The sequence below is a fragment of the Falco naumanni genome, chromosome 8 (genome assembly GCF_017639655.2).
Source record: "Falco naumanni isolate bFalNau1 chromosome 8, bFalNau1.pat, whole genome shotgun sequence".
NCBI classification, from domain to species: domain Eukaryota; kingdom Metazoa; phylum Chordata; class Aves; order Falconiformes; family Falconidae; genus Falco; species Falco naumanni.
In genome coordinates, this window is record NC_054061.1 from 26,536,542 (window position 1) to 26,551,903 (window position 15,362).

Below are 15,362 nucleotides of genomic sequence, written 5' to 3' on the forward strand. Positions count from 1 at the left end.
GTTGGTACTGAAATTGCAAACACACTTTCACTCCTAGAAAAGCCAACAGAAAGGAACTTCTTTTAACTCCATAATAGCAGGTTACATAGTAAATGAACAACTGATGGTCAAGGGGCCAATTATGGTATAAATATCCGTTGTTTACAGCGAGGTGTTAAATGAGCCTTTCGAGCACAAAGGATCAGACTGTCTAAGCTACAATTTGTGCTTCATCCCATTACGTCTCCCCTAAAAAGGCCCGTGCCGTTGTAGGTAATGTGCGCGCAGAACATATTTCTTTCTGTTGATTTTAGTTTGCTTTAATTCAATACACACTCTTGTTTACTTTTTAAAATTTAAATAAATGTCAGCATTGTATAATTTCTATGTTAACAAAGCAGTGAGCAAAATCCCTTGTATGTTTATAAAATATTATTGTTTAATTCACATAGTTTAGGAATTCCAAATGTTGAGAATAGGAAGGAGGCCAAATACCATCTGTTTATAACTATGATGCATCATCATATGTGTACTTTAAAAGAGAAGAAGAAAAAAAAGCTTGGTCAATCATGCCACTGTTCTATCTGCTAGGAATATGGTGAGGGTTTTAAAATCGCTCCGTGCAATTGGCAGGAAATTTTGGTAGGGTTTAATTCTGAGTAGGGATGTTACAGGAGTTGCTCACGTCTGTGTTCCTGTCGGAAAAGCTGCGTGAAATACTCACGTGCCCCGGCTCCTGCAGGCACATATTCAATCACTTTCTCCCAGCTTCAGTAGTTCCCCCTTCTACAGACCAAGAAACGGGCACTGGAAGATTTCTTTAAGCTCCTTATAGGTTTGGGGGGGGGGGGGGTGGGTGTCGTATGCATTTGGGGGTACCTTTTCCAGGGAGTCGTACATTCATATTCCTGGATTTTTAAGAAAGAAAGTGTGATGGTTTTGTAGCCTGCCTTGCAAAACACAGTCTATAGGCTATCATTCAGCTGATTCTGCAAATGTGTGTTGGGTTTTTTTGGGGTTTTGTTTTGTGTTTTTTTTTTTTAAAAAACCCTCTGTCAAATGATAGTAGTTTTAGGTCCAAGTTAAAATAGATCCTCATTAAAAATAATACATTCCATACTACTGAGTTGTACGTAACGTGCATTTTAAAGAGAAGGTAGTCTGCAGGCTTAAAAACAAAGAGAGTGTCTCGAAGTTAAGTAGATAAGAAGATTTTTTTTTCCAAACCCAAGTTAATTAGCTAGTACGTCAAGCCTCATAGATGTCTTCCTACCTTTCAAGGGCTGAAGAATCCCCAGTAAATGTACTTAAACTTCCTAGCGAGGGCCAGTGAGATGAATGCAGAGATTAGGGCGAGTATTACCGTGCCTTCTCAGTACATCCCAGCTGCAGTTCATCCTACTATTGATAATGATGCTTGGAGTTACTGAGGTGGTTTCTGAAACTCACATATGGGGTCCTTTCCCCAAGGATGAGGAATAATAGCGGCACTCAGGTGGTACGGGGAGGGTAAGAACAGATTTGCAGTTATCTTTGCCTGATGCATGGTGAATTTTTGGTTGCGCTGATTTAATAAATTGAGAGGTACATTTAGGATAAGGGCTGTAATTCTCTGATACAGTTTTCATTCTGTGTTAACAAACGGAAGAGGGAGGGGGAGGGGGTGGGGGGAGCACAGGTGAAGGGAAAAATGTCTGGGCTTGCTGGAACCCAGCCCTGGCAGAGTGCTGGTGCAGTATGAAACGTTTTGTGGCCAAACTCTCAGCAATTTCTGTAATACCGCAATTTAGCATACTATACGCTGCGCTGAAATGCCTGGGACTTTGTTTTTGAACTTCTTCCTTTCTACTGTTACATTTAACTTGCAGCATCTTGAATTACTTAGCTACACCCAGATAGAAAGTTACAGCTTCTTTTGCTCTGTGCACTGTGCTGAGCTGTTGCTGCTAAAAGCTGCCCATCAGGGTGTGAAAGCCCTTCCCAGCTCTTTCCTGTATGTTTTCCATCATAAGTCAGTCTTTAAGGTATCTTTCCGAGACAATTTATTATCTTGAAAGGCTTTTTTTTTTAAATTATTATTATTTTTTTAACATTAAGAAAAGGAAACGCCTTACACACCTTTCTGAAATAATCTTTATGGAGCTGGTTCTGTCGAGAGATAATTTGCTACCATGCAGTGTGTTTAATCTGCTCACGCTGACACTACAGGAGTGAAAAGCAGGACAAAAGATACCTTCTGTCACTGTAGTTTGCAAGAAGTCATAAATGTGAAATGTATACAATCCCAACTCAAAAAAACCCTGGTATTCTGCGCCAGCTTCAGATAGGCATGCATTCCTGCGTATTACTTCATATTTTCCATGGCTATGTGATCCTTGTCTCCCAAGCTGAGATAGCAATCAAGGGGGCAGATTGTCCAATTATGATGTGCATACCTGTCCACCAGGAATTGTATGGAACCCTCATACTCATTTATCACTTCATTTTTACACGCTGGAGTAGTTTTATGAGATACACTTGATAGAAGCAGTTTCGAAGGTTGCTAAATACCATGTTCATTGCATGCTTGGTTTCATGCCGTTCCTGGGTGCTGGAGGGTCAGTGCAGATGGGTATTTCAAATCTCACCCAAGCAGAGGTATAAATTCTGTATAAAAATCTGTGGCTGAGGTTATGCCCCCTCCACCCCTGACTCCAGCGTAGTGGGCATATCTGCTGTACCTCTGGGCAGTCATCGGTACCTGAATTGGGGCCAGCAGCTTTCCATCCAGCAGCTGCACGTCTTGCACTCGTGTCTGCTGCGAACAAAACATGCATTGGGCATGAAGCACGCAGTAATTCACAAGAACACACTCCCCGGTGCATCACACTAACTTCTAATCCCCTTTTGGGGTCTGAACACCTTGTGTTCCCACTAGCGGTGGTAGCTGAGGACATTCATCGTCTCACAAGCTCCCGGGCATTAACATTTAACCGTCCTATAATTTGTTTTTTAAGTGAAAGCAGGGAGATTAATAAACTTAATCTAGCATTCACACAGATTTGAGGACAGCTGACCTCTGCCCTCTAGAGACCTGGGCTCATTTAAGAATCTGCATCTGAGAGAGCCCCTACAGTTGTAATGTCACAGCGAGTCCTGTCCCCCATGGACTGCAGCATCTCACCCTCTATTTCTGCAGCAAGAACAGTGGTGACAAGGAATTTGTTTCTTTTATTTATGTCTCCCGCCTCTGAAGGGGTCAGTGTTAGCAAACACAGCTCCCTTCTGCAAGACAGCAGGCTAGAGCAGCGCTCCTGGGGGAAACCACAGCAAAAGTAAAATCCTGGTCAAAAAATATTAAATCTTCCAATTTGTTTGTGTTTAGGAAAGGGGAAAAAAAAAAACCCCAACCAATAACAAAAAAAGAAAAGGGGAGGGGGGGGGGGGGGGGGGAAGCTGGAATGTCACGTCTTTGTTTTGGGGCACAGGTCTGCAAGTTTTGGTATTATCCTGCAAAAATCCCCAAATCAGCAAAGCCTTTCATGTGGAAGCATTCAGCCAATGGAAACGCTGCCGCAAACTGCAAAGCATTATGTATGGAGCTCTTTGCACATTTCATGTCGTACAATTCTTTGGAAAAATTTGGATAGGAGTAGTTTGTCAATGCTATTAATAGATATGTTTAATGCAGAAGTGTGCAATGTGATGAACAGCCTTGGCAGGAACCATATCCAGCCTGATTGTATTGTAATACTGTTTGATGCAGCAGTATGTTTGATCAGTTACAAGTGATGAGTATCATATCACATCAAACAATTTAATACAGTCTCATTGTATGGAATTATGGCTGCTGTCAATCAGCATGTGGCCTATTCCTTGCAGATCTGTCTTTGGGAGCTGGAATACAATGGTAGCTACATAAGCATTAATAAATAAAGTGCTGCTGGAATTCCATACAGACCTGTTGAGATTTTTGTTTCTCTTTCATGGCCTTTTAATTTTTTATTCCACCCCCACACACCCCGTCTTCTTCTTCGATGCCGCATGGAGATGGGCTCACCTGGTCAATAGGACCACCAAGGGTGGAGCTGGCGTGCTTTGAAGAGTGCTTGGAAAACATCTAGCAAAGATACATGAGAGTTGTGAATTTTGTTTTTTGCAAATAGCAGCCTGAGTAGAAATCCACTGAACTTGTTTTCTGCTGAAGCTTCAGAGAGTCTCTTTTCTTGGCTTCCTCGAGGGGGAGGAGCAGCTACCTATTAAAAATGCATATGTTTTGTCTTACTGCTTGGCGCACCTCACTTGATAACCCCCTACTTTGGTTTGGGGATGGCACTCTTTGAACTTAAAGTCTCTTCCTTAGGACTGATATATTCAAGGTGCTGGAGGGGAAGCCTCTATCAGATGAAAGATACGTATGTAAATAACGGTGCAGAGGTGGGGTTTAAGGCATTACCCATTTTCCTATCGGTTTCAGACATATGCTGCTCTGCTGCTGCCTTGCCTTGCGAAAGCTGGGAATCCCTAGCACAGTGTATGATTTTTAATGAAGTCATACTCTGCTGCCTGCAAATATGGGGTCATGCTACACTTGTACAGGAGCGGTGATTTCAGTAATGTTGCTTATTGTGGTCAAAGAGGGCAGAAGATTGCCTTTTTGCATTGTGTGGCTCTGGGGTTTTGGAGCCTGCACAGACAAATTGATTACGTTGCAGTAGGCCACACATTCGGAGAATAGAGGTGTCATGCTGGAAAGCCAAATTTCAGCAGCTGATTAATCAATGTAATGACTGTAAGTTTTTCCACCTTTTGCTACGGTCTCAGCCTGCAAATCTAAATAACTTTCCTACTTGGACGGGAAACCTCAGAATAAATTTTTGTAGATACTATAGGAAGTGGTTGTTGACTTAATAAATTACACATTTCCTTCTGCATAGCAAATTATCCTAGGGGTTAAAATGAAGCACAGTTAGAGATAGGGACAGAAATAAGGATAGCTGCATTTAAGAAAAGTTTCTGGTCGACTTTGAGGTGGTGGCGGAGCTCAGCGCTGGTTTGGAGGGGTGCAGCCTGGCATTCCCCAGCTTTCTGAAAACGGTGTTGACTGATCACGACAGAGGACTTAGAGCAATCAGGGCTGCAGAGCTAGTCTGGAGGAGGCTTAGCATTTATGTAACTCAAACAACCTGAACTCAGAGGCATCCTTATAAAGCAAATAAATAAAGACCCGGCTTGCTCCTGTAATATCATCCACCTGATAATGCCTGAGCACTGCTCAGCCAGGTATTTCCTCTGCCTTGTAATCCAAGCAAGATAGACAAGACCCCATATGCTCTGTTTTCCATATGGGAATAGGTTATCCTGTTCCCCACGTTAATTCTGGAATCTTATGGTTTTTATGGACTATAAAATTGGCCACAATTATATCCTGCTCTTGCAAATGAATCTGATTAATTCAGAGCCAAAGAGCTCCATGGTGTCTGATAGCCTGGGTCTTTTACAGTGCAAGGTAATGTAAGATAGCAAGTATAAAATTATATTTGTAAGTGTCCTTACAGCAAAATTATTTTTCTTGAGACCTGGCTTGTTACGTAGCTACAATACTCCAGAATCACACAGCACCTGAAGTGGAGCGTGTCCTACCCCAGTTTATCGCATGTCTGGCATTAATTGGCAATGGCTCCGTCTGAGACCGTTATCCAGTCAAATCCTGTAGGCCATGCAGGTCTGGATGGTATTTAGATCAGAAAACTCATCCAAGCAAGAGGAGCATTGGTTTGCCACTAATCCACAGGAGAGTAGTACCTCCACAAGGTTATTTGTAGATTATAAGGCCAAGAAAGGACTATTTGGATCATCTGGTGTCACGTGTATAACACAAGCCATATGACTTCCCTCAATTAATTCCTGTTTGAACCAGAAAACCTCATCCTCTACTGGTCTAAAAATTGCCAGTGATGCAGAAGCCGCCACAACCTTTGATATTATTAGATACGGTGCTTTCAGCGATGTTTTCTCTCCAACAAAGAGACAAAAGTGATGTTTATCTCCTGTGATTATTAGATACTTGTTTCTGGGGCAAGGATGTCAGTCACGGCACTGAGACCAAAGTCCCTTCTATATCAACACTTGTCACCTGGGTTCCCCTCATGGTCCCATCTTGATCTAGCATCCCTCATTTTGTCAGTTTTCTGAGACTGCTGTTGCAAAGGGCAGCTCTTCAGCAGACACCATGGTGATTTTGTGCAGAGTGTGATGGTCCATTGATAAATAGTGGTCCCTGCACTCGTTTGGTGGGGTCCACCTAAGACAACCAGAAATGGCATCGCTGAAGTGATAACCAATACCTATAGTTAAAAGGTTTTGAATTGCTGTGCATTTTAGGGGTCTAAAGAAAAAAAATAGAAAATCAGTGCCATTGGTGTAGGTTGTGAAGCTCTTGCTGCTCACTGGGATGAAAGGCACCATATGTGAGACACGTTGCTGATTTCTTATATTCAGAAAAGTTGTTCTTAAAGAGCCCAAGGGCAGAGTGATTCGTGCCTGCTGTAGGGAGGTGTTTCATGGGTTGGTTTAGAGGTTTAGAAGCGTGGTTTAGAGAATGAGAGGGGATGCCATTCCCCCACTATACATTAACATAATGAGCTCAGGGTTAGCATTGTTGAACTGAAATGTCAGATTTTAATTATAAGGAGAAAAGTTGTTTTTTTTTTTAAAAAAAATAAAAATCCTGCAGAACATTAACACTATTTTTGCAGGCATTCACCCTAGTTTGTAGAATACATCCATCTCCCTCTCCTAGCTGCACAGCCTATGAAATCTGTGAGAGGAATATAATTTCTTAAGCAGTAAAATATGCTTCCTAGCTAATGAGATATCCACATCTCCCCCATCTTGATAATAATAAGGAGCCTCACAAATGCAGTAAAATTCAGCTACACACGCACACACCCACCCACCCACCCTTTCCTTTCTTGGAGGATAGAAGGAGCAAAATTATTAGTGACTCTTTGTGGTGGGGAGAGTGAACCATGGGGCAACAGGACATCGCTCTCCTTCCTCCCAAGGGGTCGAAAGCATCCTGCACCCAAGTGCCCCGACCCTGTGTGAAGTGAGGCACCTCCAGTCATGGTCCCCACAGCTCAAGGACCATGCTGGAGCAATACAGCCATCCCATGCACGTAGGATGCTCACGAGACAGCTTGCTTTGTGCAAACAATGCACGACCCCCCGGTGCGTGTGCCACTGACATCCAACACAAGATCTTCAAGCACATCACTGAGAGGATGGTCTTAAAGGTCTTTTCCAACATAAATGATTCGATGTAATTCTATGTCTCTTCTTTCCTATCCCCACTCCCTCCCCCCTCCCCATGGTGCAGGACCCCCAATGAGTTAAAAGTATAAGAGCTGCTCAGAAAGAGGTCAACTAATAAATGATATCTAAATCCTAGTCCCAGATTTTCTGTTTTAAACATGCTGCACAACTAACACTGTGACACTTTGGCAATATGATGGAGAAAAATCCTGTGCCAGCTGACTGATGAGCACCCATCTTTTTTAATTAATTGGGTTGAAAAATATCTTGTGTCAGTTTGAATGTAGGGGCTCTTTCAGCTTCATTTTTTCTGGATACATATATAGATATATCTATCTGCAGATTTGAAAGCCCAGCGTGAGGCCTCATAAATGATAAAAATATGTATATACTAGAATTATACACACACACACACACACATATTGGATAAATTGATACTTAAACATATACGTGTGTATAAAATGTTCTGTTCTCTGTTCTGAGAGATATTTATAAATAGATTTTATATATATATAACTATTTCTATTATTCACAGCTTTATGTGTGTGTATTGTAAAATCTGGGTTGTTGGTTGTTTTTTTTTTTATTTTCCCCTGGTATGCTTTTTAGTTTTTAGCAGAGTAATATATCTGATTTCTCTTTAAATTAAATGAATTTATTTGTCTGCCTTCCCTTAATGGAATCAGTTTTGATATACTCTTTGTTCATGCTGTTACAGGCTTCAGTCTAAGGGCTCTTTGTATTAACTTTTTTAAGTTACATTACAAAGAGGTTTTAAGATTTCCCAACAGGCTTTTATTTAACCAGGGCTTTTGATCTCAAACCTGCTGGGGCCTAGTGAAATCCTTACCAATTCTCCAGTAACTCCTCACTATTGGAATTTGAAAAGACCCACCTGAAGGATTTAACTCGCTGTATGGCTTCAGCCATCCTTTAGATGCTTCTATTCATGCAGACAGCGAGGGGGTCGAGGGCACCCTTTGTGATCCTCCAAGTAGCCTAAGGTGCCCTTTGCATAAGTTGTACTCCCGAGGAAATAAAAATCAGGAGGACACAAACCTATATACCTTATTTCCTGCTATCTTTACTTAAAGGAGGAGCACAGGGGGTCTGCTTAACATCCTTTGCTACCTAAATACCTTTTGGACATGGGAACTCAATAAAGGAACTTTCATTGCATCCATTACCCTACTGCGGTGCATAGCAAATTAGATTTAAAAGGGTACTTTTTCCCTTACAGCTATTTCTATCATTTTCTTTAAAATTTCAATTTAGTGTCTAGTGACAGAATATTCTGTAATGTACATTAGAACTATATAACACCAATTATGCTAACTGTGAACATTATTTCAAAAGAATTAGTTATATTAAGTTATAGATAAACCATTGGGAAAAAAAGGTCAGGTTAGGAAAAAAAGGAGCTATGTGATAATGTTTTAAAGGAGCAACATGAAGTGAATGCTCTTTTCATTTTTTAATCCTTTCATTTTGCATAACCCACACTGAAATTTCACTACTCGCTTGGTCTTCATTATTTAGGCAGGGGGACAGCAAGTCACTGCGCTCATTTACAGCTACGAGTTGTGGTGTAAAAACAACAGCTGAGTCTTGTGGTTATGGAGAAACATCATTGCCTCTGTCGGGAAAGGGATCACACAAACCCATGGAAAGTGTTTGGGCAGACATGGGTAACCAGGACACAGGAAAAAAAAAGAAAAAAAAAATGCTGGCAGACCAAGCCTGAAAGAATATAATAACTAAGCACACTCTGCTCACAGTTTTGGTTGCCTTGTTCTTTCTCATGACTGTGACACGCATAATATATTTGTTACCTGCATTTTGTGTTTGTTTTCTCAGGTTTTTCTTTATTATTGTTATTTCAGTCCAATGTTAAAATAAAACCACTCCAAAGGCAGCAACAGCATCTAAATCTACCTTCTTTTTTCATGACTCATTTTCATTTGTTTATTTGTTATTGGTTTGTGGATTGGAGATTTTTTGAGTTTCAAGATGTTAGATGTTTGGGCTACTTCTTCATGTGCATTTGATCTGTATATGTATTGCATATATGTTTTTGTGTAGATGAGTAAAATAAGAATTCTTTATTTTAATCCTTTTTATTTTTCTTCTTTAGGACTGGTTAAAGACTTTTGCTGGAACTGTACAAGGTTTGGCTATTTCAATTTGTAGAGATTCCTGGCAAATCATTTGTGTTTGTTTGACGTCCTGTGGGATCAAACTGCCATGAATTTTGAATGATCTAAAAACCGTGTAGTTTACTTCAGCTAAAACTGCCTTCCACTTGAAAACATAAATCAGCTCAGTTGAAATCTAGTCGATGTCTTTTTTTTTTTCTTTTTTTTTTCTTTTCTTCACACTTGGGATTTGCCTCGGCTCCAGCTAGAGCTGGAGCATGGCTGTGCCAGTGCCCCACGCTCAGACGAAGAGCTGCTGTCGCACTGGGGGGGCTGGTGCAGGGTGCCATTGCTGCTAGCCCAGGGCTGGAGTGCTGAGCAGAGGACAGTCGTGACTGTTCCATCACATATCAGCAAAGGATGGGTCCTTGGGCAGATGCTGCAATATGCCCTGCCTGGTATTGCAACAGGCTTCCTCCGAGCGAGTTTCGCATTTTTCTGGGGGCCTTCTCACACTGGTGTAGAATTCTGTAACTTCACAAAACCCATAGGACACCAAGTCAAGACTCTTTTAATTTGCAAACACAGCTCCAAGTGGAGTTATAGTAGGAGCTTTCACTTTTTCTCTAGCAGCGAAGTGAAATTCAAAGCAGATGTGCACACAGGCATTGTCTCTGGGGGACGGATGATATTATTTCACCAGCTTGACATCCGTGGAGGCTAGATTGAAACCCAAATATGCTGGGCTAGTCCTGTTTTCTAGATCCTCTGAAAAGGGATTTGTCCCATCAAGTGTATTTGTGGATTCAAGCTTGCCTACAAACCTGGAAGCCTCGGAGCTGGGGCTTCAAATTGGATATTTTTGTGTTCAGAAGATGCAAACCATGATCGATAGGTTTGTGTATTTGTGGCGTGGATGCGAGGCTTTAACATGAGCCCGTCTTTACAAGGCAGTGGAAAAGAAAGGTAAATTGGGAGGGGAAGAAGGAGCTTTTGGTTAGCAAGGCCTGATGATGTATGTCCATGGGCACCCAGAGGAAAATGCCTCCGTCCAAGACCTTTATTCTTAAAAAAAATCCTGAGAAATTTTCTAGGCAATGTCATCTTTGCCCACCTTAAAGAGGGGAAGCTGTGCTTCTCAAGCACATCTTTTCCACCATGCTGTACTCATTGCTCTGTGTCTTGGAGGGTTATAGAAAGCCTTGATTACCATGTGGATGGCGATGGATGCCTTTGTCAAGGGAGCAGCACCGGATGCTGCCCGGATGCCTGAATAGCCAGCAAGAAACCAGAGCATCCCAAGTTTTATTCCACCGATTCCCCCTGTGACCTTTGGTAAGTAACTTAACCTGTTGTCCTCAGGATCCCCAGTAAAATGGGAGACCTTAATACTTATCTGGTGGGATAACAGTGCTTAATACTTACCTAATTGGATGACAATACTTACCTACATACCTCACAGGGGTGTTGTGAGGATTAATTAGCTAATGTTTGTAAAGTGCTTTGGAGATGGAAAGGGGTATATAGTAGTGCTAAGCACTATTACTTTGTGCCAGCACTGAGACCTTAAAATGGGTAAGGACGGAATAGGAGTTTTTATATGTTTTAAAGTAAGCCAATTGTTCAAGGCATCCGGATGCTGGAATTATTTTTAGACAGAGATTTCTCAGAAAGTTGGGAAACAGAAGGGTATGATTATATGACCTGAAACCTTTTTTTGTTTCTTTTAGTTGACTGACTAAACTTAATCTTAGTTAGGTGTCATTTGATGAATTGTAAGAACTGCTTGTTGGAGTTTAAGATATATCAGTGTTTACTCTTGCTGATCAAACAATATTTCTTGAAATAAATATCTGTTACAATTTGGACAAACAAATATATTAAATAAGCCAGAGGAAGTATGTATTTCTGTGTTCTTTCTTTCTGTAAGCAGCTTCCTTTATCGGCATAATTCTGCTCTTGTTCCCATTACAGTAACTGAAAGGTAACACCACTGCAGTAAATGGAATTACACCAGATACAAAAGCATTATGTGAGAGCAAAATTATATTTATATGTGGTTTGAAATGCAACTTGACACTTGGATTTAAGGAAAAAACAAACCAACCATTCCTAGATATATATATAGAAATGCAACTTTAACAAAAATTGCCAAGTTTTTTGTTGAATGCTGTTTGTTTCATGGCAACTTCTAAACAGATTTTGCAAAAGGAAGGTCTGGTATAGCATAGAGCATATTTTCCCTTTCACAGGAGGAAACTTTTCAATATTTTTGCCTTTAAATATTTTATTTGGTTCCTAATGTGGGCTCTTGGTCCAAGAAAGCAACTTTATAGTTATCAAAGCGCCCATTTGTATTTTTTTTGCAAGAGCGTTTCTTCAGATCTTTTACTCTTCAACGTTAGAGAGAATTCCCACAAATTCCTGAAATCTGTTAAAATACAGAGCAGAGTGCTTACATTGGTATGTTGTACGTTGCCTGTCCCTGTTAAAAAGGCTGTGCATTTTCATTCTGGATATGCAAAAGAAATTTGATATACTGCTGGGCTAAGCACCAGGATTTGGTTGGCTCTAGGACCGATTCTTACATTTCTGCATCAGGCAAAAGTAAGAATGGATAACACTTGAAATAAAACCTACCCCAAAGCCTTTCTTATGGATATCAGGTTATTTGAAAACGTAATAGAGACCATTCACCGTAATCAAGGGTGAGTCAAGGAAAATGGCATCAAAGAGCTCAAAGCAGCCAAGAGGAAAACTTGACCGAACCCCAAGTGCGTTGTCTGCGTCCCAGCTGCCAGAACAACCGAGGAGACTTTGGGGGAAGCCGGCCAGGAAGTCAGGTGCTGTTGTTGGAAAGGATATCTTCCAGATTAACTGGCATTTGGCCCTTCAGCTGCTGTGTGAGCCCAGCGTGGGCCCATGGGCGTTGAATCCAGCTTTGGACCACAGGAGGAGGATGAAGTGAAGTATGACTGACGCTGTCACCAGCAAGCTTGTCAAGCTAATGCTTATAATATATGCATACGGATATAATAGCTAGCTAGTGCTTTGCAGTTGGCTGTTCCTGAGGAGGACCTGGGGGGACAAGGGGACTCAGTGTTTGGGGAGAATTATCTGTATCTAGGCAGCAGAATTTGCAGACTTGGAAGCTGGTTAATTTGGTTGAAGTACAGTACTTTGCTAACCCCTTGGTGCCCGTCGTTAACATTTCCCAGAACAGGAGCGGTTGCCAAAACAGAGAGGATCGCCATAGCCAGTGCCTGGAGCTCAGAAGGTGGAACTACAGACAGGGAGGAAAAGGTGGGGGAAAGCGAGAGACACATGCAATTTGATGCTGGGGGATCAAACAATGGAAGAAAAGTAAAAATCTGCTCTCATTGACCTGAGACAAACCACATGACCTCACGGTAGAATGGGATAAAAGCCCACTTCTACGGTACTTTAAGAATTATTAGAGATAGTGCAGCATCCAGGTGCCACCACTATGGAGACAGACACAGATATGCAGAGCAGCTCCCGTCATGGAGTGGGACTACACACTGCGTCATGTGATGGGAAATCACTTTTCCCATTATCTCTGCTCTTGCAGCCTCTGGGAGACCTAAAGAAGATGTAGCAGCAGATAGCTTTGTACACCTGGATTTAATCTTCACTCTCCTGCCTTACACAAATCAACTCCATCTGATGGTGTAGTGTAGATTTCCAGCATATTCACTGGTTTGGCAACACTCCTTAAGAAAGAGATATTCTGGGAGGAATGCACAAGCCAAAGTCCAACTTTCAAAGCAGACAGTGCTTGCTGCGTCAGTGATGGGTGATACATAGTTCAGCTCTGCAATGCCTGAAATTGCTTCAGTGATGTCTACCAGAACTTGTATGCCAAAGCATTTTGTTCTACTTTAACAAGTGTTTAATAAATAGCAACTTCTATTGAAAAAAAAAACCACAAACAACAAAACCCCCCTCAAAACACCAAAAAGACCCCCACAAACCAAAACTTTAGGTCTTTAGTAGTCATACAAATAAGACAGTGCACCTGAACAGGAGAGTTTCAAGGTGACATGTAGGCATCTGAACACAAGACACCTAGTGACTGAGGCTGCCTCTAGCCACTGGTGAGGCACAGGCACATCTGGGCTGTGATACAGCCTATATTTAAAAAGCTTGGTGATCCCTTCCTCACCTTTGGCATTTACACCCTTCCCTTCAGGGAGCACCGATGCCACATGGTGCGTGGCCACTTTAGGCAGCTGAAGTGGCCAAACCCAGCCCCTGGGAAATGGGTCTCCAGATGGTCACTGGGGGTGCCAGCTTCAGCCTAGAGAGGGGACTTAGGGTGTGGGATGGGGGCTATTGGGAAGCACAGCAGCCTCAGGTGTGGGTAAGACACTGAGCAAACACCCTAAGAAGATGTCTTGCTTACTGGGTTTAATTGCTGCTGGTGCTGTAGGTGGTTGGATACAAAGGATTAAAAAAGCTGACGAGAAACGGCTGCAGAAGGAAGATGAAAAAGCTGTCTTCAATTAAGCGTTTGTTTGGAGATGGCCTGAATTAAGCTCAGGACACCCTGTGCAGGATGCTGAAGCCTGTGGCAGACCCGAAGCCTCTTGTTTTGGCCTCAGCCTCACCCGTCCAAGCAAGCAGAAGTATTTGTGCTCTGCTCAGCCTGTGTGGATTTCTGCAGCTCTGAATGGGATTGCAAGAAGAGTCGAAGTGTCCTCTTTAGGTCCTCGAGAAATAGAGCTTTCTGCTGGTTAACCATTACTTTGCATTTTCCCTTCCTTACAAAACGACTAAGGTTAAACATTAAGCGCCTGCAGTGAAGGACACCTGTATTTGCTGGTCCCATTATGCAGCTATACTGAAAAGGCTTTACAGCTGTCTAAATTAGCATAATTAAATCCACATCAATTAAAAAACCTCCATCATCTCTTTCCCCTTCACATGCAGATAGTAGCATTTGTCTAAGGTGCTAAGTGACAAAGGAACTTTTTAACAGTGGAAGCCCTGGCTGAAAGGAAGAGTAATATGGTTTGTATATTGGCCCATGGTTCACCTTAACACCAGTGGAAGCGATTAGTGGCTGCTGCTCTGCCTAAAGAGGTATGGCTGCATTTTGCATCACAATTATACCAGTACCCAGAGCCTTGCATTAGAGATGTGCATTTTACAACATGCTTTTGCTCCTTTGCTCCTATTGCTCCTTTATACTCCATTAATGGGGGTAAACAAAGCCTGGCATGATTTGGCCAATTTCCCCCATCCTACTTTCTTCCCCTTTTTTTTTTTTTTTTTTTGTTTTTTTTTTTTTTTTTTTTTTTGTTTTGGTTTTGGTTTTGTTTTTGTTTTAGGGTTTTGTGTTGTTCTGTGTGGGGAAGCCCCAGTGACCCCAGGATAGCAGCAAGGCTGCGCTGTGTGATGCTAGCAAAGAGAATTCCTCCAGATGAAAACTGACATGGGGTTCAGGGGTTAATTTCTGGAACAGGCGCATTTGCATACAAATGAAAAATGATGGAATTTCTGTTCTCCTAAATTTTCAATGTCATCAGCATCAAACAGCAGTCAGTGCTCCCTTGCTGTTTGAAGAATATTCATTACTTCAGAAGAAGGGGCACCTTGTTTGGTATTAATCTCCTCTTCAGGTCAATGACTTAATTTGCTAAACTCCATCTGAAGTGCCACTCACTTTCTGATTTCTCTGCTATTCTTTGTTATTCTTCATAACATGTTCTTAATACTTTTTTATTTGTAAGGGGATACACATCTCCAGCAAATGCGAGTGGGAGGAAGGACTACCTTTATTTATTTTCATCCAAAGCACTCAGCACCCATCTGTATTATTTGTAGCACATTTTGGTGTCTGCTTGCCTTAAAATTCATCAGTTTTTTTAGCAGAAAAAAAATATAATAATTTGCAGACTCAGAGGGGAAAACAAACGCTTTTCTTTC